The sequence below is a fragment of the Symsagittifera roscoffensis genome, chromosome 1 (genome assembly GCF_963678635.1).
Source record: "Symsagittifera roscoffensis chromosome 1, txSymRosc1.1, whole genome shotgun sequence".
Classification (NCBI taxonomy): Eukaryota; Metazoa; Xenacoelomorpha; order Acoela; family Convolutidae; genus Symsagittifera; species Symsagittifera roscoffensis.
The window spans coordinates 87054021-87079414 of NC_087062.1; positions in this window are offsets into that span (position 1 = coordinate 87054021).

A 25394-nucleotide genomic window follows, 5' to 3' on the forward strand; every position below is an offset into this window, starting at 1 on the left:
TCGTTGCTTGATCCGTGTAAGCAAATCGCGTCCGAGAATTTCCGAGAATTTTGCCACTCTCCTTTCATTGGTCTCAAACGCTCTCAACCTAGGAGTTTGCACTACGGAGACTGCTTCGAGCATAATCCTTCTTATCAGAGGGAATTCAGGGATTTCCTCTGGCAACTTCTTGTAATCATCCCAACCTTTCGTCTCTTCTCTCACCTTGTGGTACGCCGCAGTGAGTCGAGGAATTCTTGTGATCTCGCCATTTGTCTTGTCATAGGGCCTTAGGTTCCAGAGTTTCGGTAACACCTCAATGTGCCCTCTGTTCACTTCTCCCATGCGATCACGGAAGTGATCATCGATGTTGACGACCTCAAAAGCCTCCGCTCCCAATGCTGCTTTCCGAGGGATTAAGTGCAGCCACTGGTTAGCCTCTGGTTTCGTCCTCAAAACCATCGCTTCCAAGTGAGCTCTGGTCCCTTTGGAGTTGTTTCTCCTCTCTCCTTCCTCTCTTACGTTCATTCCTCGGAATCATAAATCGTTTGACATCGCTATGATTACTCGATGGTCATCGTCAATTCCTGGCTTCAATTTAAGTTGTCTACTGAAGTTGGTGGACAGTTCCAAACCCAGTACTTCATCCAATACTAGCATGTGTAGTGAATGGTCCTTAAATCCTATCATCGCAATCGAGATGTGTGACCACACCGCAGGTAATTCAGAGCTGAGTGGCCTCAGATTCTCCATCTCTATCTCGCGATTTGAGGCAGATTTGATCACATCATATTTCCCTTCCGAGAGCAAAGCCCCTATCGCATACACGACTTTCAGTCCATCTGGGAGATGTGCATATCCCAAAGACAGTGCAAACACGGCTCTCGGTGTTATTTAGTGAAGGCACCCTCTTTCAGGGTATCCTCTACTTCACCCATTGACTCGAGGATATCTTTTATAGCTGGCCATACAGCGGCTTTGGCTGTCGTAGGCTCTCTGAGTCTGCTCAGGAAACCTCTGCTGTGTAGATGGTCATTGATACCAGCGAACACAATTGTGTTTGGTTTCATATCTGTCTGCCTGTGCACTCCGATCGCCATCGACACGGATTGTGTTAGGGCCAGGTCGACCGCTGCCATATTTTCACATCTGGCCAAAACAGAGTTTTGGAGGTATATACGAAGTCTGATTTCGCGACTATCATGATCTTGGCCTTCCTCATTTCTGCCTTGTCGTATGCAGCAAAGATGGTCTCATCTTTCTTTATCGCCTTCAACCCACCGTATCTCTGAACATCACTTTGCTGATTCACTTGTTTCGGATACGCTCTTTCTTTCACATGGCCTGGGGGTGCTTTCACCTGCCTGAACATCTTCACATGTTGTCCAATTGGCGCCCTTGTCGTCAGGAATCTTCCAGGTCTCTCTTCTCAATTTCCTTCGTCGTGATTCAGTTTCACGTCTTGTAACGGTCTTGCATTCACTGGACCCATTGTATTGTTCGCGGGCAGTCCCTCTAGATCGGCAAACCTTAAGGCAGTTGTAGAGCTGAAGTTTATGCCAGCAGCTATTAACCAGTCCACGCCTGTTATTGAGTACAGTCCGTTGACAGACAATCTCGCTCCATTCAACATCCTCATGGCATCTGCTGCGAAGCTCACCGTCTGAAGATTCAGTTTCATCAGATCATCCTTACATATGTGCCAGGGAGAAGGTATGGGCCTCGACCACATCAGAGAGCTCCTGTTTGGGCGTCGCTCCTCTCGACTGGTGCTCGTCGTCTCTGATCTCGTATCTGATCTAGAGGTGCTGGTCGTTTCCGCTGTCGGGTTGACAGGCCCTAGTCTTCGTCTAGGATTGATGGTTCTTCTGAAAGGCGCTGCCCCCAATCGATCTTGTACGTCCGTTCTTTGCCCTGGTTCGCTAGAGCTTTGCGGCTTGTAGGTCAACACTGCTGGGACCGTTCCCAAACGTGCTTTTAGGTTAGGAGGCACAAAGGTTGAAATTGTCGGTTTATTCGACGTTTCTTCTTTCTTCAGCACTCCTGTGTCAAAGAGTTCTACTTCCAATTCATCTAGTCGCTCTTGAAAGACTCTGTTCAACCAGGCTTGTCCCTCGATGCTGTCAAAGTGAATGCCGTCAGTAGTCAGTCTGGCTTGATCCATAGCTCTCAGCTCATGTTCAATATCCATAAGGATCATCCGTCCAGCATTCCAACTCGCAAGATTCCTCAGGATGTTGTTCCACCTGATTGCTCCTTCATAATGTCTCCTCCCTGCTGCTGTCAAGAACTTTGTACTCATTGGTACAGTGCAGACGGTCAGTACCGCGCAGTTGAATCGCTGCCAGAGAGTAGTAAATAGGCACACCATCATCTACTGCCATAGCGCCTCTTCTTCATCTGAGCTTCTCGATATGTTGTTAGTCCCTACTAGGATCATTACGTTAGAGATTATCCCTGGGTTCATCAGCTCTACCATCCGAAATAACTGGGTTATCGTTGCGCCTCCAAACGCCATCACCGTGGTGATCCAGGAAGTCCTCAAATTTTGGAGCACTCTGACCAAGCTGTCCCCCAGTATCAGATGTGATGTCCCAAATGGCGGTTGCTGCATATTTACTGCTGGGCTCCAAGTCGATCGATTGATGCAAGCTCTCGGGTCCGTATCCGGAGCTCATATGAAGCTATGCTTCAACTGGTTGTTCTTTTGCACGTCAATTACTCGGGACACTTTCTTCGCCGGCATCCCTCGTGTCTTTCTGTCTGGGACCTTAGAGCCCCTTGTTGATGATGTTGAATTGCTAACTCCATCTCTGGTCATCACTTCTTGGGAGAGTTGTACTCTACCCGTGTCATCGATTGTTCCATAGGGTGCAGTCACCCCGGAACCTGACGCATTCCTGATGGCAACCAGTCGTCCTGCTGTCTCTATCAGCTTCCTCGCCGTTTGCTCTACGACTGGATCACCTAAGGTGTCACTCCGATCCGGAATTTTCACTCGACCAGTTGCAGGTGGGAGTCGCGTTTCTGTCGTCTGACTCATTTCTCGAGGCGTCAAGGGTTCCAACGGGGACTGCCCACGAGGAATATCCCTTGTAGGTATCGCTTTTCTACGGCTGTCGTTAACGACAGACGCACCGATCAATGCTTGTATTCTAGCCTCAAGCGCTCTATTTCTTCACCCTGCTTCTTGTTACAGTCTTCAAACAATTTCTTCCACATGCCCCTATCTTCTTCTATACTGAGCATGGTCTTGGTCATCTCGTCCAGTCTTCTCTAGTTCTTCTGTCGTCCCATTGAGATCTTGCATAGTCTCGTTCGTTTGAACCTCCTCTTCTAATCTCGCCCTCTTTGGTGGCACAGCTGCTCTCAGTTGTGAATTAGACGAGGCAGACTCGCTGTTCATCTCCTGATGCATCCTCCTCAGTCCAGGCTTAGGCACCGTGGGCAAAGGCATCTCACCTGGCTGGTAGGTCCTTGAATTTCCCAATCCAGGCTCGTTCGCCAAGTCACTCCCTGAGAGAGCCCCGTTTCTCTACCTCGTCACTCTCATGTTCGGGCGGTCTAGTACTCCCCTTTCTCCAATGCTGCCATCAATAAAACTTCTTATGTAACTATACTTGTATATTAGTATCGGAGAAGATTACCTGATCAGTGCATACAGCTCCCGTAGATGCAGTCGTCCTCGGTTGGGATCGTACACTGGAAGCGAGAGTTCCTTCACTTCCCTTTCCACAAGGAAGACTCTCAATCTTGTCAAGGATAAGACTAGATTTTCCGGGTCCACGTGCCGCTTCACTGTCGCCCTCGTCACCAAGAAGCATAAGTACCTTCCCGGTATCTGTGACGCCGCCGGAGGCAAAGCTGCTACGCCTCCTATTCCTGACCTCTGCTTCGAAACGAATTCTATGTTTTTAAATTCTTTCCTAAAATCCGCTGCAAACTCTGTCTTAAAACTCATGTCTGCTGTAATCGCTATCGCACATGTTCTATTCGTGAGTATTAAATCACTATCTGTCAACGTTATGCTACCTGAGTATTCATTTGGTAAGTTAAAGTATGACTCAACTACCCTCCCTATGACCAGTTTCTTAGGGTCCTCATCTCTTTCTGCTCTTAAATCACCTGTCTCTCTTGCTATTCTTAATTTTTTTATAAACAAATTTTCAGTGTGGGTAAGACCTACCCCCACACCGCGGACAAAGATATCCATCGACATCCCCGTCGATCAAATACCGGATATCAAATCGAGGTTGGAAGCCGGAATGAGTAATGCTCCTTCCTGGGCAGCCCAGGAGGGAGCATCCCTTTCGGTTTTTCGTATTTCATGCTTCCATGATCTGCATCTTGAATCGTGACACTGGTCTCCTTTGGATCCGACGTCATTTCGTTCAGCCATTCCAAGACGCTCAAATTTGACCAGTCTTGTTCATATGCCTGCTGTTGCTCGTCGTCGAATACTACCTCGGGCTTGAACCGGTCATCGACCCAGTCCTCGTCGTGAGCTTCGACTATGTCATTGTCCTGTGACACGGTTATTTCTTCTGGACCTACTACTTCTTCCACTATCTTCTTTAGATATATCCCGTCCACTACGAAGTCGTCACCGTAAGGATTATATTTCTTCGTGAGTCTTGTCTTGTCACTCTGCCGAGTCTGTATCGTAAATGGAAGATACGGTTCCAAATTCTTGGAGACCTCCATTTGTTCGGGGTCTTGCCAGTCCTCCTCTGCGTAGGGTAAGGTTTCTTCATCTGCTTCGATCACTTCATTGGGATCTAGGTCCAGTGGTGGACTTTTTCCTTCCTCTACGACCTCATTTCCATCGTTCTTTTCCCTGTTGCCCTTCTCGTTGAACTCACAAGCAGGGTCCATCATCAGATAATCCCCCTCTTCCATGTCTGCAGGTATACACCAGATAGATCTGTCGATGGATTGTATGGCTTGATGTTCTCGTAGTGAGCGGCTCTGCCTAGTGTCAGTCTATGAAATCGTCCCTCCTGGTGCACTTCCGTAATCATGAAGGGTCCCCTCCACTTTTTAAGGAGCTTTTTTGTTCCTTCGGTGGTATGACATTCTGAAATACCCATACGTAGTCTCCTACCGAGTAAGCTTTTGCACCAGCTGCTTTCTTATCGAATCTTTTCCTCTGCCTTGTCTGTGCCTGCTGAGTGTTCCGTCTAGACAAGTCGTTTAAATCTTTTTGACGTCTAATCACATCCCTTACATAGACTTGTGGTGATGTTTTCTTCCCCTCATACTCAGGGTAAAAGAAAGTCAAGGGCAAAGACTTCTCGTGTCCAGTTAGCATCATGTGTGGACTAACTCCGATGATGGAGTGTTGCGTGCTATTATAGGCTTCCATCAAATGTCAGGGTCTTGGGTCTTGACACACCTCCCTATCTAGATCCCTTGCTCGAGTTTACACTAATAGTGTGTGTATCGCTAGCTCTGACATGTCTGATCCTGAGCTCGAGTTCCTGTCTGAATAGGTGTCGATCCCCGAATTCCGGGAATTGTCATCCATTGAAGAGTCCGCGACAAAGCACGTTCCCTCCTCCGGATCAGTTCTGTGCGTTCTTCGCATCCATCTGAACTCCCCGGACAACATCTTATTCTCCAGGTCCTGTACCCCATCAGGAACTTTTTCATCTGCATCAAACGCCCCGGACAAACTTTCTTGCCCCGGGTGTTGATCCTGAACTCGCCGGCTCTTCTCGTTGTTCGTCTCCCCGGACAAACAATTTTGCCCAAGGTTTCGTTCAACCTTCTCACCTTCCTTATCCTGGTCCTCAAAGGTAACGGTTTTCGTTTGCGTATCGTTCCCCTGCTCTTTCCGTTTGTATTATGTGCTTGTCAAACAAAGACGTTTTGGGGTATCGAGGACACTAGTTGCTTAACTATAGTCCTACAACCCCTTTCATTTTCTTAGTGTTGTCGTGTTGACGGCATGATGTTCACCTTCTCACAGACTGTCAGTGATGCCATAGCTGCTGCCCACTCGGGATCATCTCTGGTCACTTCTCTCTCCAACAATCCACCCAGCCTCCGCATCACTTGCGGTGTGACCTGCACTGTTTTATCCAATAATGAGAGGCTGTTAATGCTCATGCGAGAGAGTTCCTGCTGGACCAGATTCGAGCGCAGCAACAGATCCAAGGGCACCGGGTCCTTCTTGGATAGAATCTTTATCTCGGCTGCTTTCTCAACTGGTAACTCAGGATGTCCTGGGATTGGATGTCCAGACTTATCCAACCATCTCGTCGAGGGAAGCGCTTCGTAAGTCTCTTTGTCCAGAAACGAGAACCCTTCCTTGATTTCTGCCTGATTGGCATGCTTCTGTTCCAATCTTTCATAGTACTCGGTCTTCTTGCTGAGGTTGTCAGCATTCTGGTGCTTGTCACGCATCCTGTGCTCGATTAACATGTGGTAGCCATCTAATCTCACTATCCATCTACCAATATATCTCTGATCCGTCGAGTCTGTGTTCAACCAGGATAACGCTCTGTTGTCCACGCGTAACTTAAAGGGAGCGCTCCCCAAGTATGCGCGGTATTTTTCCACAAATGTGACTACTGCAAACATTTCTGTTTTCGGTGCATCATATTTCATCTCAGTGTCACTTAATATCTTACTGCCATATGCAATGGGACGGAGAACGGTTCTTCCATTCCATTCCTGCTCCTGATGCAGTATTCCTGAGATGGTGACTACTGATGTGTCTGTGTCAAGAATATACATGCCTTTTTCTGTAGGCATGCCTAGCACTGGCGCTTCGCACAGTTCCCGCTTTATGTTCTCGAAGGCAGCTTGAGCTTCATCGCTCCATTCCAATTTCTTTCCTTTGTTGCGCATAAGCTTCTGCATGGGATACACCTTGTCTGCATATCCTTTTATGAACTCACGGTAAAAATTGCCAAACCCTAGGGAGCTCATGAGTCGTGTGTCCGTTCTGGGAGCCTTCCATGTCAGCACAGCCTCTACTGCTTCCGGGTCCGGCCTCACACCATGCCTGTCCACCATTCTTCCTAGATACTTGATTGAATCCCTCAGGATCTCGCATTTCGATGGTTTGCATTTCAAACCTGCTCTCTTCATGCAGTCAAAGACATCATCGAGCCGATCAATGCGGTCTTTTAGGGTGGGTGTTGCTATGACCACGTCATCCACGTAACACATCACAAGGTTCCCGTACTTTTTCGTCACTCCGGTCAAAGCCTGAGCCATCAGTGTTTGAAAAGTGGCCGTTGCGTTGCACAAGCCGAAGGACGTCCTCTTCCACTGGTACAACCCCAATTCACATGCGAATCCGGTCTTCTCTCTGTCCTTCTTCCGCAGAGGAACCTGCCAAAAGGCCGAACCCAAGTCCAGAGTGGTGAAGAATTTGGCGTCACCAAGTTTTGAGAGACTTTCGTCTATTCGTGGTATCGGGTACGCGTCTCCTATTGTCAACGCGTTCAAATAACGAAAGTCGCAACAGAACTTCGTTTTTGCCATGACTACCCCGCAAGCCCACGGCGATTTCGAGGGTTCTATCATGTCGTATTCGAGCAACATTTCTATTTCTAATTTATGTGGTGTCATTCATCTTGCGCCTTCCCTATGGGGAGCGGCGCCTTCCTCTTGTTCAATTTCGTGTTCGACGAAGTTACAGCAACCGATGTCCGCCTTATGTTTTGAAAATACATCCGCGTTTCAATTTAGAATAGCCCGCAATGATTCGCCAATTTTCCCTTTTAAGTGTTCTATTTCTGGCAAAACCGGTTTGTCAGATTCTAGTTCATATGACAAGGGGCGTTCCGGAAAATTCGAGCAGCTCGATAAGCCGTCGTCCGTCTTTCACATTATATCTCTTCAAGATTTGTGTCTCTTCTTAGTCGGTCCTCATCGGCAAAGCATTTTTCCACGCTGGATTGAAAGCGTGATGTCCAGTGTATTCAATAACACACTGACACACAGTCCGTTTCGAGTTACCGAAAAGCTCCGTCCTAAAATCACTGAAATTTGACTATTTGGGTTCGGTACCAAACAAACCTGTTTACTATCACTTAACGAGTTTAAATTTCTCATTCTAAAAAATGCTACTACCGCATGTCCCGGCTGTAGTTTTATATTTCTGTCTAAAAGATTGGTACCTTGTTTTCATCTGTTATTATCCTATTAACTGGTTTCTTAACATACTTCCGGTCCGGGTTTCTAATCCTTATTAGGCTGTTGTTCTAGTCAATCATCACGTCGAAATTCCGTCGTCCAAATTCTCTACAACCAAGAAGCTCATCCAAAGATCCCGTCCTCCCATGTGGAGGACCGTTATTGGTCTTCTTCCGGCTACGTAAATTGCTCATCGATTGGCTGCTGCTAGTCGGAGATTCGTCGGAATTAGGTCTTCTCCAGTGAAGCCCATTCTTTCCCAAGTTTTTATTGGCATCACGCTCACTACCATCCGGTGTCCAGAAGCCCCGTGACTCCAATTTTCTTCCCGTTGGTGTCGAGCAGATGTGCAGTCACATCTGCTTCGTATCCAATGTGAACCGCGTCTTGTTCCATCATAGCGTCATGACCTATCCTACGGACTTTAAGTTCTTCTTCACCCAAATAGATTTACCCTATTTGGTCACTGTCTGTCGTCACGTAGGTCCTAGTGTAGATACTGATCCCATCCACGTTCAGCATCACTTGATATGGTCCATAGACTTCCACGTAGCGCCCGTAAAGTTTTTTCTTTCAAGGGCCACTCGTTGTCAGTAGCGCTCGCACAGCTCTTGACTCAGTGCGTGTCTCCACTTGTCCCGGATAATCTGCATATGTATCCAAACGAATCAAAATGAATTCTGATGGTTCACTGAGATTTTTGATTACCTGGTGTCCCGCTAGCGAGATTATCGATTGTATTTTACTTCCCTGTGGTACCATACCAAACGTCTTCCCGGAGATCACATTTAGTTTCAAGCTCAAACTGCTTGTTGCTTTCGTTTCTTCGACTTCTGATGCCTCGAAGGCGTTTAGCTTTTCCTAAATTTTCTCATTCTCCAATTCGAGCTTCACCTTTTGTTTGATCTCTTTTGTTACCACTTCCTGCTGGACTCTATTTAGAGCATCCCTCGCGGCTGCCCTATAGTCTATCTTGAAATTATCCCTATGGGGAACGGCGCCTTCGTCTAGTTCGATTTCGTGTTTGACGAAGTTACAACAACCGATATCCGCCTTATGGTTTGAAAATACATCCGTGTTCCAATTTAGAACAGCACGCAATTATTCAAAATCTCCCTCGCCTATTTTCCCTTTTAAGTGTTCTATTTTTGGCAAAACCGGTTTGTCAGATTCTAGTTCATATGACAAGGGGCGTTCCAGAAAATTCGAGCAGCTCGATAAACCGTCGTCCGTCTTTCACCTTATATCTCGTCAAGTTTTGTGTCTCTTCATAGTCGGTACTCATCGGCAAAGCGTAACCAAGCTTCTTTCCACGCTGGATTGAAAGCGTGATGTCCAGTTTGTTCAATAACACACTGACACACAGTCCGTTTCGATTTACCGAGCAGCTCCGGCCTAAAATCACTGAACTTTGACTATTTGGGTTCGGTACCAAACAAACCTGTTTACTATCACTTAACGAGTTTAATTTTCTCATTCTAAAAATTGCTACTACCGCTTGTCCCGGCTGTAGTTTTACCTTTCTGTCTAAAAGATTGGTACCTTGTTTTCATCTGTTATTATCCTATTAACTGGTTTCTTAACATACTTCCGGTCCGGGTTTCTAATCCTTTTTAGGCCGTTGTTCAAGTCAATCATCACGTCGAAATTCCGTCGTCCAAATTCTCTACCACCAAGAAGCTCATCCAAAGATCCCGTCCTCCCAAAGGGAGAACCGTTATTGGTCTTCTTCCGGCTACGTAAATTGCTCCTCGATTGGCTGCTGCTAGTCGGAGATTCGTCGGAATTAGGTCTTCCCCCGTGAAGCCCATTCTTTACCAAGTTTTTATTGGCATCACGCTCACTACCATCCGGTGTCCAGAAGCCCCGTGACTCCAATTTTCTTCCCGTTGGTGTCGAGCAGATGTGCAGTCACATCTGTTTCGTATCCAATGTGAACCGCGTCTTGTTCCATCATAGCGTCATGACCTATCCTACGGACTTTAAGTTCTTCTTCACCCAAATAGATTTGCCCTATTTGGTCATTGTCTGTCGTCACGTAGGTCCTAGTGTAGATACTGTTCCCATCCACGTTCAGCATCACTTGATATGGTCCATAGACTTACACGTAGCGCCCGTGAAAATTTTTCCTTCAAGGGCCACTCGTTGTCAGTAGCGCTCGCACAGCTCTTGACTCAGTGCGTGGCTCCACCTGTCCCGGATAATCTGCATATGTATCCAAATGAATCAAAATGAATTCTGATGGTTCACTGAGATTGTTGATTACCTGGAGTCCCGCTACCGAGATTATCGATTGTATTTTACTTCCCTGTGGTACCATACCGAACGTCTTCCCGGAGATCACATTTAATTTCATGCTCAAACTGCTTGTTGCTTTCGTTTCTTCGACTCCTGATGCCTCGAAGGCGTTCAGCCTTTCCTAAATTTTCTCATTCTCCAATTCGAGCTTCACCGTTTGTTTGATCTCCTTTGTTACCACTTCCTGCTGGACTCTATTTAGAGCATCCCTCGCGGCTGCCCTATAGTCTATCTTGAAATTATCCCTATGGGGAACGGCGCCTTCGTCTAGTTCGATTTCGTGTTTGACGAAGTTACAACAACCGATATCCGCCTTATGGTTTGAAAATACATCCGTGTTCCGATTTAGAACAGCCCGCAATTATTCAAAATCTCCCTCGCCTATTTTCCCTTTTAAGTGTTCTATTTCTGGCAAAACCGGTTTGTCAGATTCTAGTTCATATGACAAGGGGCGTTCCAGAAAATTCGAGCAGCTCGATAAACCGTCGTCCGTCTTTCACCTTATATCTCGTCAAGTTTTGTGTCTCTTCATAGTCGGTACTCATCGGCAAAGCGTAACCAAGCTTCTTTCCACGCTGGATTGAAAGCGTGATGTCCAGTTTGTTCAAAAACACACTGACACACAGTCCGTTTCGATTTACCGAGAAGCTCCGGCCTAAACCACTGAACTTTGACTATTTGGGTTTGGTACCAAACAAACATGTTTACTATCACTTAACGAGTTTAAATTTCTCATTTTAAAAATTGCTACTACCGCTTGTCCCGGCTGTAGTTTTACCTTTCTGTCTAAAAGATTGGTACCTTGTTTTCATCTGTTATTATCCTATTAACTGGTTTCTTAACATACTTCCGGTCCGGGTTTCTAATCCTTATTAGGCCGTTGTTCTAGTCAATCATCACGTCGAAATTCCGTCGTCCAAATTCTCTACAACCAAGAAGCTCATCCAAAGATCCCGTCCTCCCATGTGGAGGACCGTTATTGGTCTTCTTCCGGCTACGTAAATTGCTCATCGATTGGCTGCTGCTAGTCGGAGATTCGTCGGAATTAGGTCTTCTCCCGTGAATCCCATTCTTTCCCAAGTTTTTATTGGCATCACGCTCACTACCATCCGGTGTCCAGAAGCCCCGTGACTCCAATTTTCTTCCCGTTGGTGTCGAGCAGATGTGCAGTCACATCTGCTTCGTATCCAATGTGAACCGCGTCTTGTTCCATCATAGCGTCATGATCTATCCTACGGACTTTAAGTTCTTCTTCACCCAAATAGATTTGCCCTATTTGGTCACTGTCTGTCGTCACGTAGGTCCTAGTGTAGATAATGATCCCATCCACGTTCAGCATCACTTGATATGGTCCATAGACTTCCACGTAGCGCCCGTGAAGTTTTTTCCTTCAAGGGCCACTCGTTGTCAGTAGCGCTCGCACAGCTCTTGACTCAGTGCGTGGCTCCACCTGTCCCGGATAATCTGCATATGTATCCAAATGAATCAAAATGAATTCTGATGGTTCACTGAGATTTTTGATTACCTGGAGTCCCGCTACCGAGATTATCGATTGTATTTTACTTCCCTGTGGTACCATACCGAACGTCTTCCCGGAGATCACATTTAGTTTCATGCTCAAACTGCTTGTTGCTTTCGTTTCTTCGACTTCTGATGCCTCGAAGGCGTTCAGCCTTTCCTAAATTTTCTCATTCTCCAATTCGAGCTTCACCTTTTGTTCAATCTCCTTCGTTACCAATTCCTGCTGAACTCTGTTTAGAGCATTCCTCGCGGCTGCCCTATAGTCTATCTTGAAGTCATCCACTGCAGTCACCGGTTCCGGTTCACATCTCTCTTACGTTACCGTTTTCATCTTCATCGTTGCCAGCTCTTGCGGTTTTTATTTTCTGCGCGCCCTCGCTTCACTCAACAGGCAAGCCTTGCTGGCTTTCACTCCCGATAAAGCTTCCTCGTGCCTTTGATGCTTGATGTCTGCCACAGCATCCCAGAATTGGGGACAATCCCATTTCACATGACCTTCTAAGTTACAAAAAAAACACTTTGGGCCGAATTTCGCAATTACTCTTCTCATGAAATCTTCATGATCGACCTCTGATGCATCTTCATCCTCGAGGCTAAAGCCTATTGCTTTCATGCCCTGCTTGTAAGTTGGGCATGCTGACACGTGATGGTCCGTCGAGCTGCAATTTGCACAAGAGCGTCTCTTGTCCACATCGTCCCTTGGTTTGTACCAGCTGTTTTCTTGGTTTTCCTGGTCCATTGTTAAAATTGCCTTAATTGTTTTTGTAATATCCAGATCTCGATGGAGGCTTCAGCAAATGATATTCTTTTGACTTGAGTCTCAACTCCTCTGGTGTTGGCGCATTGGTTGAGATTGGTGTGTAATGTGTCATTGGTGTAAGTTCATCATTCTTCACACCATCGATGAATTTTGAGGCTACTGCCAGGTTCATCCTTCTGTTTGACTCATCTGGTTGGCTACGCCTTCTCAGCATCTCCAGATTGTCTAGAAACTTGTCTATTGTCTCATCTTCACGTTGTCTCCATTTCTCGAAGCGCATTATTGCTTGGTGTCCTCGCACCCCTGAGCCGAAACGATTTAACAAGATTTCAAACATTTTCTAAGCAGTGTCCCGCTGGTATTGTTTTGTGGCCATCTCACAGTTTAGGGCTGTCCCTTCCAAGTTGCTGGTAAGCGCACTGCATTCTTGTCTTTCTGACAAGTCCTCTTCCTCAAACTGCAGTTTCATTACCTCTATCCAGGAATCAATACAGCCATCAGATTCGTCTTTATAGCATCCTGGTTTCCTAAAAACCCTTCTGGACTTTTCACTACGTTCATTGGTCCTCGACAACCTTGTAAGAAATGTTTCCAAGGACCTGTTCAGAGGTTCAAAGGCTGTGGCCATTGATGTGGCGTCTCTCGAATGACCCGCCTGAGAATCTTCGTCACCTGATAAGGGCTCCGGATTTTCCCTCCTGTCCGACTCGCTGGGATGATTTCTTCCTTGGCTCGCATGACTCCTGTTCCTCGGATCACATCTCCCAGTCGCATGTGTATCTTGCGCTGGTCTTTCGTTAGAGGTCTGTCTGTTGCCAGATGAAATTCCTCTGATGTTTGGGCCCTGGGGTCTATTGTCCCCTGTGTCATAGCCTGATGAACTGCCCCTTCCTCTAGTGGATTCATATGTCCTTCTCCTATTCTGCTGCTCGTTGAAGTTCACCTTCGGCTCCCTAGTGGGTTCTCCCGAGTTCGATTCCCCATTTTTTGATCCACTCCTGCTGGCTAGTAGCCCATCCAATCTATCCATGATAGCCTGAGTTCGCCTCTCCATCATCGCATCTATCTTCGTGTCAAGAGTCCCAAAAGTCTGCTCTTGTTGAATTCTCAACTTCTCCATGTCGTCTCTTAATTGCAATTCTCTTTGCTCAGCCTCCCTAGTCAATCGCGACAGGTTGTTCGCTAAGTGTTCATCCGTTCTCTCCTTCAAGCGTTATTTGCTTCTGCTAGCTTCTTGTCTGTTGCGGTTGATCTCTTCCAGCAGACTTTCTCTCTCGATGTGGACTGCCCTTTCTAGCTCACTCATTCTTATGGACATCTGTTCATTCTGTTCTCCTATACTGCCTACTTCAATTGATGCTCCGTTTTCCACTAATGGCGTCACAAGTGGCGGTGTCACCCTGTCGATTTCAGGTAGCTTGGTGCTGGTCGAGATTCGGGTTTTGATTCTCTGCCACTACGTCTTTTCTGGATCCGCCGATGCGTTGCTTAGCCCTGTATTCCTACTCTGCCCAGTTCGCATTTCCGATTTCGTCATTTTCACAAAGTCTCTTGACTGGCTTGATTCTTTTGTGGCATTGCTTATTGTCCTCACCTCGCCAAATTGGTCGATGGTACCAGTCTCTCTATCGGTGTATGCGTCATTCTCCTGAGTCGAGCTATTGAGGCTGACTTGAGATCCGAAGTCATCTTGCCCGTCATCGTCCTCTTCTTCTTCCTGCGTTTCTGCTTCATCGCCTGTACCCGTTTTTATGGGTATTTTTAAAAGATATTGTTCTTACTACCCAATCAAGCACAAATATTGTTGAATTAAAACCAAAAATGAACAAAAAAAGAAACAAACAGACAAAACTTGAAGGCAGTAATTTTCTCAAGTGGGCGTCTAGTGCACCCATCGAGTCCTGTGTTAATCGGAAACGTCCTCTATTTCTGAAAACGATGAGGACGTTGCCGGTTTTTCCGTCATGCTAGCCATCATGGTGTTGTCTGTGGGTGATCTTGTAGTCGCCACAATTCGAGTAGAGATGTCGGACAGTTCCGACATCTCTTCTCGGTCCAAGGTCCCGGTGAAACTAGCAAATTCTTGGCCTTGTTCTACCAGAGTAGAATCACTCGCCAATCTTCTGTTTCCTCTACCTTCCGGTCCATGTCCGTCCTGGTTCTCATCCATGGCAGGGTCTAAATGGACCTCTACCTCTAACCTTGCCTTTTGTCCTTCTAATGACCTTTGACTCCAGGTTTCAATCATTATGCCTGAAACTTTCTTCCTTTTGTCGGCCCGGGTTCGTTTGATCCTTTCCACAAAAAGGTCAATCATTGCTTTTCTCTGTTTCTCTGGTATGAATTTCCTGGAGCTATCACCTAGTTTAGTTATCTTTGACTTGTCTAGACTCATTTTCAATTTAACACTTCTTACTGCCTATACACTCAATTCGATTTCTAGTGTCCTTTTAATCTGACCACTGATAATAATAACACAACACAATAAATTCCAAAAGTTTCACTCAAATAGTGACCACGAATCCTTTAATGTTATCACAGTACAGCGTGAATACAATTTATTCACAAAAACCGATTATTAGTTGCAAGATATGAAGCTAGCACAGTCTGATGATATCAATGTTTTTAAAAGATAGTGTTCTTACTACCCAACCAAGCACAAATATTATTTAATTAAAACCAAAAATGAAGAAAATAAGAATATTTTCAAAAAAAAACATGTTTTTTGTACTTTAGTCAATCGCAATATGATAGTCGAACTTGTTTTCAAAGAAAGAGCTTTCTCTGCTTGGTGCTGCACCAAACAGACAAAACATGAAGGCAGTAATTTTCTCAAGTGGGCGTCTAGTGCACCCATCGAGTCCTGTGTTACCTATCTGCCGTCGGATTGCCCGAGCTAGACCTACTTAAATCCTCAGGGCAATCACTCTCCCAAAAACGATTGAATATCAATCGACACAAATCAGTTATAAGCTCTTTATCAATTTAGACTTAGTGTCACAAATTTCCGAGTTCAGACCTGTTTTGTTTTGGTCTGGTCTTTTATAAAAGGCAAGTTACCAGTGCAGTCACTGGTTCCTAGCCTGTCTCTTAATAACCTATTACTTTTCACCCTTTTATTTTCTTCTATCTACTTAAGTCTTAACAAAAATTGTATCCCTTCGGATTGGCAAAAATAGTACCCCACCGGATTGGCAAAAATAAAACCCCTCCGGATTGGCAAAAAGAAGACCCCTCCGGATTGGCAAAATTGGGACCCCTCCGGATTGACAAAAACAAGACCCCTCCGGATTGGCAAAACAAGACCCCTCCTGATTGGCAAAATTAGGACCCCTCCGAAATGGCAAAAACAGGACCCCTCTTGATTGGTAAAAATGGGACCCCTCCGGATTGGCAAAAATAAGACCCCTCCGGATTGGCCAAAACAGGATCCCTCCGGATTGGTAAAATTGGGACCCCTCCGGATTGGCAAAAACAAGATCCCTCCCGATTGCCAAAATTGGGACCCCTCCGGATTTATTAGAATAACTCTTTTGAGACTTTCGAAACTTTCACCCGATACCCTTCCGGATACGTTCTCCGATGCTTTTATGCTGTTTGTACTAACTAGGAAGGGTGTATTTTCTTTTCCTAGACCCTTCCGGATTGAAGCTAAGCCTCTTATTTGACAATTCACCTTAACTGTGAAGGGTCTTATTACTAGACCAGTTTCGATTCGACTATGGTTTTCTGGTTCCCTTAGCCTTCCTTTTTGTCTAGAACAGCGTAAAATTGCGTTAATCAACCGTTGCTACCCTTTGGTAGGGGTGTAAGGGCTTTCTAAACAATTTTTATAAAACGTGAAGGGTCTACCTTCCCGAATTACTGAATTTTCTAAAAACAATCTCAAAAAATTTTCACGCTTATTTTCTTGAATAATTGATAGTTTTATGAGTAAGCTCGCCTAATTTTTGATTTAATAATACCAAGATCAACTAGATCTGTCCAGTAGTTCCAAAGTTATTAACAAAAACGTTTTTTTTTCTAAAATCAAAAAGTTTTCTCTCTTATAGGTTTCGCCTAACTTTTTTCGCAATTCTGATCTTTTCGACCTAAAAATTATTGATCCGAGCTCATAAGGCCTATAATCTTCTAAATCATTGCAAAAACCCGATTTAAAACTTTCCAGCTGAAAAATTTTGCCAAAAACAATGCTATTTGGACCCTTCCGGATTGACGCATCCACTAAATCAAACACGCTAAGATCGATTTTTCTGGGTCCCGGAAAGTTATTGGCAAAGGGGTTTTAAAACCTGTCGATTCACTAGTTAACGTTGTCTGAACAACAATTTTTACTGTCCTAACTCAAAAATTTCAAATTTTTTTTTATTTTGTGTTTAGTTTTTTCAAAAATCAAGAAAATTTGGTTTTCGGTACCCAATTAGTTCCAACCACTTCAGAACTAAAGTTAACCGGTTCCACTAAATGTACTGGTACAGTTACGATGTAACTCACTAATTTAGCGCAGTTTTCCGTTAAAAAAAAATTGATATCTCAAAAATCGCGATTTGTGGGGGATCAAAATATCACTACTTTGACCCTAAAAACCGGTCTGCTTAGCGTGTTTTTTACTGAAAAACGGTATAAGAGTATTAATATAGGCTGCATTAATAAAAATACTAGTAATATTTTACCCGTCCGGGTTTGTTCAATTTCCGAATTAAGGTGCTTAACTCGGAAATTCGCAGTTCGGTGAAGGGTCACTACAGTGCAGTCACAGTCGAGCCCGCAACAGAGTAATATCTTACTTTTTGTACCAAAAGGGATAGAAAACTTTTAACGATACCCAACAGTCGATGGTTGTTGTCCTTGAGCCGCTTCTTGTCGCTCCTTGTACTGCTTGCCGGATCAGTCTCCTTCACTAATCCCGAGACCCTTCCGTATTGAGCGCAAATTAGCATTAACGTGCTTAAATACTCAAATAACTCTACAGTACAAGTACCACAAAAGGGCCACACAATTGATCGTAACAATCCTAACTGTTATAAATGCCTGTGCCTGTAAAAACAAAATATTTAACAACAACAAGCGGGAAGGGTCGGATCACATCTCGTCTGGGGGGATGATTTCTACTGATTTTATACTTTTTTTTACTGTTTTTGGTTTTTTCGGTTGTTTTTTAAGTTTTTTGTTTTTCTTAGGTACTATACTACTTTTTGTTTGGTTTCTTGTATATCTTTAAGTGTTTTTGGTCACAGACCTCTCAGGGAACGACTGGACGGCCAATCCCCCCACCCTTCCTGGAACGTGAATTTTCAGTGTTAACTAGGTTAAAAAACTATTTACGGGAATCCGGAAGGCTTCCGCGTTCCAATCTACCCTTCCGCCCCGGCGGTTAGGACCTTATTAAGGGCGTTATTATGAGCATTCGCTCGGCGCCGAATGCTCGTAAACGGTCCTGCCGGTCATGATGTTAAAAAGAATAACACCCAGGAGCGCCATAAAAACATCTATGTAACATTCGCCCGGAATTACATATCGACGAAAATTAAAGCTAAGTTATAAAACGATTGGCTAGCGTCTAAACACAGCTCTACATGCTTTTCACCGTCTCTGCCAAAGCCAGTTCTTTTGGTGGTCTTTCTAACATCGGGTCGACAAAAACGTTACTGCTTCTGGCTTCGGTCAAAACACACAAATTAACTTAATTATATGCAAGAATAGTGAGCTCATGGCTGGGTCTCAGTATCCCCAGACAACGAGGTCACTCTTAAAAACAGGGCTACTATTATTTACTAAATTACCATTGTTTTTGTTCAGTAGATAAAAATCATCATCTCCATCGAAGATGGATCAACCATTTCCCTCAACTCCTAGCGTCTCATTATCTGAAAATGAATCTGGATGTTAATTAAATTCAATTCAGGACATAACCAGGAAGCTAAAAGTTTGTATAAAAAAGTTTGAGTTCAAATCTCGAGACCCCTCCGAATTCTGGAATCCGGGAAATAACGTACTTATCTCCTTTCCAGAAGGCTGGACACACACTGACACTGTCCCGACACCCTTTGCATGAATTGCTCTGTAACGATTGTAGCGACACAATCATTACAACTCGGAGCGGTCTCTGATAATTCCCAGTTGTATCTAGTATTTTATCGTCGTTAAATCTATCGCAACTATTGTTGTTCTGTTTTTCTTCTTGCTTTTTTTTCCAAAAATGGCCATTTCGACGTTTCTCAGAAGTGTGACGTCATCGTTCGAATTTTTAAAAATTAAAAATTCCAAAATCTTCTGACCTTCAGGATTCGTCTAATCTTTTAAATAACCTCGCTAATCTGCTGAAACCGTTAATCTTCCAGGTCAGCGGCTATGAATTCGAAATTGCAATTTTGTCCATTCTGGTCTAATGTCACACCTACAACTCAAACTTTTCAGTCTGAAAATTATCGATTTCTTTGCTTCCGATATGTCAGACAGGGAACTCAAGTACTTGATTTTTGTTGGGATTGAGAATTGACAGGGTCAAAGGAATTGGGAATTGAAATTGGAGTCAATTCTTGTTTCGGGAATGGGAATTGGAATTGAATTTTTGGCTGAAACTGACCTGGAATTGAAATAAAAAATTTGCAAATAAAACTGATATCTTGAAAAAAGACTTGGTCTGAATCCTAATAAACGTAAAAATGCTTGAATACAAACTTAAATTACATTATTTCGTAAGTTTATACGTAACTTCATGACGTCAAATTACACCTCCAGATCGAAAAAATACCGGATAAAACTATTTTAGAAATAAATATTAGAAATTTGAACTTAGAATAAATATTGTGGCAACGGAAAACAGCCAGGAATTGGAATTGGATTTGGAATTGAATTTTAGTCTCTCTAGGAATTGGAATTGTAATTGAATTACAAGGAATTGGGATTGACCCCCCGGAATTGGAACCGTAATTGAACTCCCTGATGTCAGATCAAAATAGCTTGTTTGCAACAGAATATATTTTCCCGAAAAAAATCAAAAATTTGTGGAGAAATATGAACATCTCAATTGACATAAATTCGAGTGATATTGCAATAATTTCAAATGTTACAAATAGCTGTTTAATTATCACACTGCAGGCAAAATTGTGAGACGTTTTTTATTTCTGCTTACAAAACTGTAGCTTTTGTCGAGCTGCAATTTCCCGCTTGTGTTTTGCTGCAAAAAGTTATCTCTGTTCAGAAGAGGAATTGATTAAATTTACAGACAAAATTTGGAAAAATTCAATGCTTGATGTATGGGAAAAAAACTTTCTTTACAAATTTCGCGTACGCTGTTTTTAAAGATCGAGAAAAGGGGTGGTTTTTTATTTCTTGAGAATGCCCCCGAATGTTTCTAATGTAATTTAGAATGCGAAACATTCGAACACCTAATTTTCAGTTGTCCCTCGCTTCAACCTTCAAGAAACGCATTACAGATTAACAATTGGCGTGACGTTTTTGTATCAACCAACATTGCAAGGCTTTAGTATGTTGCTGCGGTTATTCGTGGTGCATATTCAAAATCATCGACGTCATTGAAAATGAATTTGCAAACATTTGTGTCATGGGAAGTATGGAAGATACGAAATACAAATTGCTCATTCTGATAAAAACTGCCAAGGATATGGTAGACTTCAGCAATAATTCAGGATACCCGCTATCCGGTAAAAATTATGTCAATTGAACAAAAACTACTAAGAAGTAGAAGTTAGATATTTCAAGCGTACCAGGATACTCTGTTTCCGGTATTAAAAAATGTATTTTATTCACAAGACACGGAAAGAACAAAAAAAACAGTTTGCCGATCAGGACACGCAGTATCCGTTTGATCAAAAATGTACAGAAACAGTTCAGAAACTATCTAGACAAGCTCCTAACAATTTAGAAGGTGTTTCTTGTGTCAACATTTAGGTAACTAACTCGATGAGTTGTTTTCGATAAATATGATGTTATTTGATGTACATACTGATTATGAAACTCTCAACTAATGTGACATTCGACCAGAATGTGAAAAATGCAATCTCTGCAGAATTCGGAATTTTAGCAGTAGGCCTTCCGGATTGGTGGTTTTTAAGAACTAAGAGCGTTATTGGAACGTTTGGCCAGACGGTGAGGGCTGGAATATTCTAGTATTTTAAAATTTCAAAAATTCGAATGATGATGTCACATTTCTGAGAAATGCTGAAACGGCCATTTTAACAAAAAAACGAGAGAGAAAAAACAACAACGTTAGTTGCGCTGACGATAACAACGATAATCGTGATTGAAAAACAGCAGCAGATTGCAGGAACAGCAGAGAACGTTCTGAGTTGCAACTATTGTGCTGCTACAATAGTTGCGAGGCCGTTGCAAACAACGGTGAAGGGTAAGAAACCAGCCTTCCGGATTAGGAAGAAATCAAGATCAACGAGCTTGATTCAGCGGATTCAAGAATCCGGAAGGGTCTCGGGACGGAAACTTTTATTGAATCGTGTGAACTTTTAGCATCCTGTCATGTCCTGACTTGAATTTAACTGATATTTTGATTAGTTTTGACAAGGATGAGGTGCTAGGAGTTGGGGGGGAAAGGGTTGATCCATCTTCGATGGAGATGATGATTTTTATCTACTGAACAAAAACAATAGTAATATAATGAGTAGTAGCCCTGTTTTTAGGAGTGACCTCGTGGTCTGGGGATACTGAGACCCAGCCATGAGCTCACTATTTTTGCATGTAATCTAGTTAATTTGAGCGTTCTGGTCGAAGCCGGAGAACAGTAACGTTTTTGTCGACCCGATGTTAGAAAGACCACCGAAAAGTACTGGCTTGGTAGAGACGGTTAAAAGCATGCAAAGCTCTGTTTAGACGTTAGCCAGTCGTCTTAAGACTTAGTTTTGTTATCCGTCGATATGTATCTTCCGGGCGAATGTTACATAAATAAAAAGTTAATTTACAATTTAAAAAAAAAAGAGTTTATTTTAAAAATCCTGACGATGCACATAGTTAAGAAAAATTTGCTTTAGAGAGCGTATTTTCAGTTTTTTTGGGTCTATGCCAGCGGTGATCAGCTCGCGTCTCTTTTTTTAGGATAGTGTTTTCAAGAACGATTTCTGTTTTCGACAGTCCTTTAGATATGTATACGTTTTGTTCGTAAGTCTTGAGGAGGGGAGCCTTTGCTAGTGCTTTCCGAGCGTCCCAAACTCGAGGTAATGTAACAAGAATTGTGCGCGGACGGCTGCGGTCCTTGTTTAAAGTACCCAGTCGCTTCATATCACATATCGTGACCTATTCGTTGCTTGAAAGTTAAGAAAAAAGTTCAAACATTCAAAAACAGTTACCATGATTTTTTAAATACCAAAACTCAAAAAATGTGCTAAAAATTAAAACCCATACGGACATTTTTTCAAATTTCTGGCGTATTCAATCAATGAAACTCAAAGTGTAACTTAAAATACCAAATTTCCTTCGCCCTCGACGACATGAGAAGAAACTCGAATACCTGCTAAGCTTTTATGCAAAGTTTTTATGCTCCTTGTAACAAATCAATTATGGCTAACATCTATTTTATAACATCATGACCGGTGGAACCGTTAACGAGCACTCCGCGCCGAGCGGATGCTCACATGAACGCCCTTAATAGGCCTAAACCGCCGGGGCGGAAGGGTAGTTCGGAACGCGGAGGCCTTCCGGATTGCCGTGAATAGTTTTTTAACCTAGTTAAGACCGAAAATTCACGAACCAGGAAGGGTGGGGGGATCGGCCGTCTCCTCGTCCCCTGAGTGGTTTGTGACCAAAAACACTTAAAGATATAAATAAAACCAAACAAAAAATAGTATAGTACCCAAGAAAAACAAAAAACATAAAAAAAATAACCGAAAAAACCAAAAACAGTAAAAAAGTAAAAAATCAGTAGAAAACATCCCCCCAGACAAGATGTGATTCAACCCCCCCGTTTGTTGTTGATAGATATATTGTTGTTGCAGGCATTTATATCAGTCAGGATGGTTACGATCAATTTTGTGGCCCGCTTGTGAGGCTTGTACTGTAGGGTTATTTGAGCATTTAAGCACGTTAATGATAAATTGCGCTCAATCCGGAGGGGTCAGCTGATTTGCGCTCAATTCGGAAGGGTCTTGGGTGAAGACCGATCCGGCAAGCAGTACAAGGAGCAACAAGAAGGGGCTCAACGACAACAACAATCGACTGTTGGGTATCGTTAACAAGTTTTGTATCCCTTTTGGTACAAAAAGTAAGATAGTAATCTGTGGGGGGCTCGACAGTGCTGCACTGTAGTGACCCTTCACCGAACTGCGAATATCCGAGTTAAGCACCTTAATTCGGATATTAAACAAACCCGGAGGGGTATAGTATTACTAATATTATTACTTATATAGCCTATATTAATAGTCTTATATCGATCTTCAGTCAAAAACAACGAAAACAGACCGGTTTTTAGGATCAAAATTGCGATATTTTGATACCCCCACAAGTCGCGATTTTTGAGATATCGATATTTTTTGAAACAGAAAAAAGCGCTAAGTTAGTGTGTCACATCGTAACTGCACTACCGTAATAGATAGAACCGGTGAAGTTTAGTTCGGGAGTGGTTGGAACTATTTTGGTACCGAAAATTGAAATTTCGTGATTTTTGAGAAAACGAAACACTATAAATTCAGAAAAATTTTTGAAATTTTTGAAATACAACAGCAAAAATAGTTATTCGTGCAACGTCCACTAGTGAATCTACGAGTTTTAAAACCCGCTACCCGAAAGCCTTCCGGGTTGCAGAGAAATCGAACATAACGTGTTTGATTTGGTGGATTCACCAACCCGGAGGGGTCCAGGTAGCATAGTTTTTCGCAAATTTTTTCTACAAAAGCGTTTTAGATCGGGTCTTTTGCATTGAACTAGAAGAGTATAGGCCTTCTGAGCTCGGATCAATAATTTTCAGGTCGAAAGGACCAGATTTGCGGAAAAAGTTAGGCGGAACCTATAAGAGAGAAAATTTTTGAGTTTGGAAAAAAGACGTTTTGGTTGATAACTTTGGAACTACTGAGCATATCGAGTTGATCTTGGTACCAATAGATCAAAAATTAGCTGAGCTTACTAATAGGATTAGAAATTTTTCGGAAAAACGAGCGAGAGAATTTTTCGAGATTGTTTTTAGCAAATCACACAAATCCGGAGGGGTACACCCTTCACGTTTTAAAAACTTTTTCTGAAAAACCCTTAGACCCCTACCAAAAGTTGATAGCGATTGAACTAAGTAACTTAGGACAGTTCTAGACAAAAGGGGAGGGCTGAAGGCACAAGACAACCATAATAGAGTCGAAATTAGGCAAGTGATAAGACCCTTCACCGTTAGTGTGAATTGTCAAATAAGTGCCTTAACTTCAATCCGGAGGGGTCTAGGAAAGGATCCTATACCCTTCCCAGTTAATTCAAACAGCATAAAAGCAACGCAGAACGTATCCGGAGGGGTATAAGTTGAAATTAAGAAAACTACGAAAAGCTACTTTGACAGAGCTAAGGGCTCCCAATCCGGAGGGGTCAAAATTTTTCAAAGTCAGAGGGGTCCGAATCCGGAGGGGTCTACTTTCCACAAAACCGGAGGGGTCTGAATCCGGAGGGGTCCGAATCCGGAGGGGTCTTATAGTTGCTAATTCGGAGGGGTCTAAATCCGGAGGGGTCTACTATTAACTAACTCGGAGGGGTCCCAATCCGGAGGGGTCTATATTCTGACAGTCCGGAAGGGTCCTATCTGTGCCAATCCGGAAGGGTATTATTTTATTAAGGACCTAGGTAGACGAAAGAAAGACTAAAAAGTGAGAGGTATTAGGTTATTAATACACAGGCTAGGTATCAGTGACTGCACTGGTAACTTGCCTTTCAATAAGAACCAGACTAATACAAAACAGGTCCGAACTCGGATATTCGCGACACTAAGTCTAAATTAAAAAGAGCGTAGTTCATTGGTGTGGATTGAACATAATACGTTTTTTGGGAAAAGTGACTGCCCTGAGGATTTTAGTAGGTCTAGCTCGGGCAGTCCGAAGGCAGATAGGTAACACAGTACTCGGTGGGTGCAATAGACGCCCACTTGAGAAAATTACTGCCTTCAAAGTTTTGTCTGTTTGGTGCAGCACCAAGCAGGGAAAGCTTTTTCTTTAAAAGACAGGTTCGACTATTGTACTGCGACCGACTAAGAGTACAAGACACATACGTTTTTTTATATATACATTCATATTGTGTCAATAAATATTTTTGTTTTTGATTTTATATCAACGTAAACTGTGCTTGATTGGGTAGTGAATACACTATCTTTTAAATTGACTGATAACATCATATTGTGCTAGTTTCCAGATCTTTAGACCGATAATCGGTTAGTGTGAATAAATTTTATACAAACTGTACTCTGACAACATACAGGGATTCGTGGTCACTATTTAATAGAATCTGGTGAAATTTATTGTGTTGTGTCATTATTATTGTTAATAAAACTATAAGGTCTCTAGCAATTGAGTCAAGAGTAGGCATTGGAAAGTGACAAATAGAGAATGAGTTTAGACAAGTCAAGGATACCAAAACGAGGTAATAGCTCTAGTAAATTCATACCTGAAAAGCAAAGAAAAACGATGACCGATCCTTTTGTGGATCGGATCAAGCGATCCCAGTCTGACAAAAGGGGGACGGTTTCAGGCAG